Source organism: Danio rerio, chromosome 3 (assembly GCF_052040795.2).
Source record: "Danio rerio strain M-AB ecotype USA chromosome 3, GRCz13ab, whole genome shotgun sequence".
NCBI classification, from domain to species: domain Eukaryota; kingdom Metazoa; phylum Chordata; class Actinopteri; order Cypriniformes; family Danionidae; genus Danio; species Danio rerio.
Window position 1 is genome coordinate 20,852,847 of NC_141023.1, and position 5,347 is coordinate 20,858,193.

The 5,347-nt window shown below is 31.4% G+C and overlaps 1 long non-coding RNA gene across 1 annotated transcript; it reads right to left on the reverse strand.

The window, feature by feature from the left end:
• Positions 1–1,813: 1,813 nt before the first annotated feature.
• LOC137490539 (uncharacterized) lies at positions 1,814–4,598 on the reverse strand. The gene is made up of 7 exons (XR_015480143.1): positions 4,513–4,598; positions 4,196–4,233; positions 3,857–3,884; positions 3,436–3,495; positions 3,017–3,133; positions 2,803–2,906; positions 1,814–2,225 (listed from the first exon to the last, which is right to left on the reverse strand). It is a non-coding gene; the product is annotated as an uncharacterized LOC137490539 (long non-coding RNA).
• Between the last annotated feature and the right edge of the window lie 749 nt (positions 4,599–5,347).

Below are 5,347 nucleotides of genomic sequence, written 5' to 3' on the forward strand. Positions count from 1 at the left end.
AATAACTAAACCCTAATACTACCTTAATATAGTAATTATTAATAACATATAATTAACAATAAGCAGCAAATTAGGAGTTTATTGGTGTTAAAATAATAATAAAAACACTTCCAAATAATTTAGTATAATTCTTGCCATAGATTTTTTTTAAATGTACAAGCTATATCGTATTGAAAACTGATATATATATATATATATATATATATATATATATATATATATATATATATATATATATATATATATATATATATATATATATATATATATATAATAGAAGACAATGCACCAAAAAGCTCTAGGTCTAAAGAAGCTCCAAATAACCTACAAATGTAACATTTCAAAACTAAATAAAAAAGCTTTTAAAAAGATCTGCAATATTCTGAATAAAAAGATTTGTAATTAACATTTTTATGATTATTAAATATTATGAATTATAATAATAATAATAATAATATAATAATAATAATAATAATTATTATTATTTTATTTATAGACATTATACCGTAGTATATATTTATTTGGGGATGCTGACCTTTTTCTATCACAAAAGTAGCTGAAAAATGTCAAATATTACAAGTCAATTCCTTTCTAGAATGATGAATGGCTAAAAAAATCATCAATTGTGCCAGTAGGCAGTGGGCATGTTTTGCAGCTTTGGCATGCTGTGGAAAGTTCAATATCTGTTTTTCAGGCCTGTTGCTATGATACATTTTGGAGTATTTTAGTCCATATTGAGTGAAACGGGTATCATTTACAGTAGTTACTTTAAACAAGAGTTTAAAACTATTTATCTACAATGGTTCTTCTTGGGCTCTGACTTCAGAAAAATGATATGTTGGAGAAATGTATGCTTTAGTTCAGACTTTGTCATGCATCCAAAAACAAAATTCACATTTGAAAGTTATTCATGGGACCTTTAATGCCAAATGGAACTTTTTTAACTATTTAAAAAAGAGTTTCAGCATGTCAAATCAAAAATTGCAGTTTTTAAAATAAATCTTTAATCATTTCACATACTAACATGTTTGGTTGAAGAACATTTAAACATGGAAATAGTATGTACATTAGATTATAAAGTAAAAAATGAGCACGAACGCAAGTCATATAATGAATAATCAACACAGGGCACATGCACTGACTCTTCTTTAAGTTGAGTGTTTTCCAATAGTGTACCAGGCACGGCTATCTGCCAAAATAGAACTGAAATTGCCCTGACTCACAAAACAAAACCTTACACTGTAAAAAATTTGACCTTAAATTCACAGTAAATTACTGGCTAATAATTGCATTACTTTCACAGTAAATTACTGTATGTAAATTCACAGTAAATTATTGTGAGGTAGTTCACAGTAATTTACTGTGGTTTTGCCACATTAAATTATTGTGAAATTACAATCATATATTGTAACTTTACAGTAGATAATAAAGTCTGTTACTGTGATTTCACAGTATTATCTTGTAGAATTAACTATATTTTACTGTGAATTTGCAAACCGATTACTGTGATTTAGCAGTAGGTTGCAGTTTAAATAACTGATTTAACTGTAAAGTTACAGTTATTTCCCGGATTACTGTAATTTAACAGTTTGGTGCTGTAAAATTTCAAAGCAATTTTAAATTCTGTCTTAATTTACTCACCCTCAGGTTGTTCCAGCTCTGTTAAAAATGATTTTTTTTTGTTAAACACAGGAATAAAAATATCAAATATTCCTCTGTGTCCAAACAACCTGAGGATGTGTAAATGACGACAGAATCTTCATTTTTGGGTGATCTGAGAAGACTCTAAAACCAAAATAAAAACAAACACACATACATTTTACAGATTTATTTAACAGCTTAATGACCTCAGTGTAAACATTTCAGAAAACTTTCAAAAGGTGAAACCTCAAAAAAATACTATAAGAACATATTAATAATCTGACATCATATTTAGCATACATATAAAAAGCAGTGCTTCAGAGTGCGCTCTCTCTCTCTCATTATATATATATATATATATATATATATATATATATATATATATATATATATATATATATATATATATATATATATATATATACACACATGAGAGAGAGACAAAACTTCTTGCTAAATTAGGCAGTCGTCTATTCAAGGTCAATCATTTTCCAGATAATTTTACACACTTGCTGGTTGATGTGTCTTCTCTGCTTCTTTGACTTCGTCTGTCTTCCATCTCCAAACTGGTGCCCAAAAAGCTCCTATAAGCAAAAGGGCAGACAAACAGTTAGCTTCATACACCACTACTGGGACACTACTGCTGCACTAGAGAGCAAAATTACTGTTAGCTCAGTTTGAACATGCTGACAATACTGTAGCTCAGTCAAACTGCAATCATTTAAACAAAAACATCTGAAAAACATTTCCATCACAAACACACAATCAAGAACAGTCCAACAACAAATAGTGGTTTTAATGACCTAGGCAGAGCATTTTAAAACAGTTGATTTGATTTACACCTTCTGTTTACAGACTATAATCTAATGCTGGGTTCACACTTATTGCAAAGTTAACACATGCATCACAGCACTTGCTCTTGAATACTAGCAGGATGTTTCTTGCAGCAAGCTAATTTTTCATGATTTAAATATTAGGAAAATTTTGCAAAAAAACTTGATTGAAGTGATACAGCACTTGTGTTGTATTCATTTCAATCAAGTTTTTTGCAAATATTCCAAATATTTTTCAACGTTTTTTGAGTTTCACTTAATTTGTGCTGCCCAGTAAAAATTTCCCACTATTTATGCATTTGCAATGACTTGCATGTAATCCACTCACCTGAATAGGTAACTTCACATATGGTATGAGAGCCCCATCCTTTTAAAGACAGCTTCCCCTCTGGTCTCCAGCACAGACAAACAAATTGAGTCTGCAACACACCCCTTTATTACAAGGGGACAAGGGGAGTCATGACTTGTGCTCCTATACATTCCTTGTTTAACCCCCCCCCCCAAAACAAGCCCTCAGTTACAATATTTATTGTTGACATTACCTTAAATTCCAGAGTGCAAAAGGCATCTTCAGCATACTTCAGTTTCAGACCAGATCCAAAGTCAGTTGTGAAATCCAGGTGAGGTCTCATGACCACTCGACCCTCCAAGGAATAAGACTAAAAGGGGGAAAGAAGGACTAAATTAGAGGTGTTTGTGAATAATTAAATTTGTTTGTAGAAACAAAGTTGACATTCCATGCTCTGCCTATTAAAAACCAAGCAAACAAACACACATGCCCAGTAAAATTGCTAATAAAAATAAAAACTATAGTTTAAAAAAATCTTTGTCTAATATTTACTACTACTGGAGGAACTTCTGGAAGAAGAAAAAGAGTTTGTACAAGAAACTGCTCACAACAAATCTGTGAAAAACCTGACATTTAAAAATCTAATAAAATTGAGGAAGGCATCAACATTACCTTTAATAATCAAGCGAGGGGTGATTGGTAGCATCAGTGTTTCAACATCAATGGCTGTGGCTGCAAAAAAATATGAATATAATAAGAGTAGAATAAGACTCAACCTAACACACGTCCACACACACACACACACACACACACACACACACACACACACACACACACACACACACATTCTCTCTCTCTCTCTCTCTCTCTCTCTCTCTCTCTCTCTCTCTCTATATATATATATATATATATATATATATATATATATATATATATATATGTATGTATGTATGTATGTATGTATATATATATATATATATATATATATATATATATATATATATATATATATATATATATATATATATAAATATAGGTTTAGATTGTGATAATGAATTTAGGTTATATTTGTGTGCTCAGAATTTACACTCACCTCACACTTCAGCTATTATCAGGTACACCTGAACACCAAAAAAATAAAATCTACAGTTAGTGACAATATATAATTAGTTCTCATTAGTAAATGTTAGCACTGCATTAACACCAGTGAGAAATATACAATATGTACTGTGTTAGTGTTAGTTTAAAAGAATACAACTGAATTGTATTATAAGCCTCATTTAATAAAACAGTTAAGACTTGTTTCATAATGAGTTTAGTTTATTTAACTAACTTAACGTTAACGTTACAGTGAACAAAATTAACGTAAAGTTACATGATGGTGACTAACCGTATAACGTTAACGTTAACTTAAGTGAAGGTCAGAGCTTACCTTAACTTTAGTCATTTCACCTTTATTTCAGTCTTGTACTGAAACAGAAAATGCAGTTAACAAGAAGTTAATTAAAGAAAATTCCCTTTCTTTTTTCAGGAACTAACGTTAACGTTATGCTAATACCTCAGAAAACAATACAATCACCATCTGGCGTCGTTAATTTCTTGTTTTAAAAAAAGGCGCGCTTAAACCTTGTAACGTTACGTGCGAGTACAACTAAAGTACTCGGTAAATTCCTGTTAAATGACATGCACTATACAGAAATACACATACAACAATCATTTAACGGACAAAAGTCATATTTTAACACTTACCAAGGATGAATCCGTTGGGTGAAGAGACGACGCAGTCGTCTGTGGTGATGGCGCTTGTTTGCGGTCGAGTCGAGTCAGTTCTGTTCAATGAATCGGCTCCTTTAAGTGAACAGTAAAGAGTCGAATTTGGCTCCTTTAAGTGAACAGTAAAGAGTCGAATTCGCCTGAAAACGATTCCGTTTTGTATAATATTGTAAGACGCAGAAATATAATTCATTAATATTTCATCATATTGCTTGGTTCGTGTACTGCTTGTACACGAATTGCTTGTTGATGACTATGAGCTTATGAACACGTCTGATAAAATATCTGAATCTGATTCAATGTCACATGAGTCCTGAACCGAAGCAGTGCTAAAGTAATATATTGATTGAAATATAAAGGTAATTATTTTCTTCGCCATTCAAAATATTACATATCTCTGACTTTAACAATAAGAATAAAGTTCGTTTGGAGTGTATTGAGAAATATAATTTTTTCCTCCCAGGATTCATTTCGCACCAAGCTGCATCAAGCTGTAATGGTGGATGAGAAGGCACATAATATTATAAATATTGCTTGTAATATGCAATGAAATAAAGTTTTAACACTTTTTCATGCGAGAATGTAGTTCTTCAAAACTCAAATCTGTGGATTGTTAGTAAAGATTGTGTGTAATTTTAGGTGTTTTTTGCCGGTAGCGGAGATCTATGACCTCCAGGCGGTAACGGCGCTCATTGATCATGTATCCGCCGAGAGGCGCCTGTCTTCAGGCTAGACATTTGGAACAATTGCCCCGTCTTCGATGGCTCTATATGCGTCCAAAAATGAAGTTTTAACTGTTTTTAATGCTAGA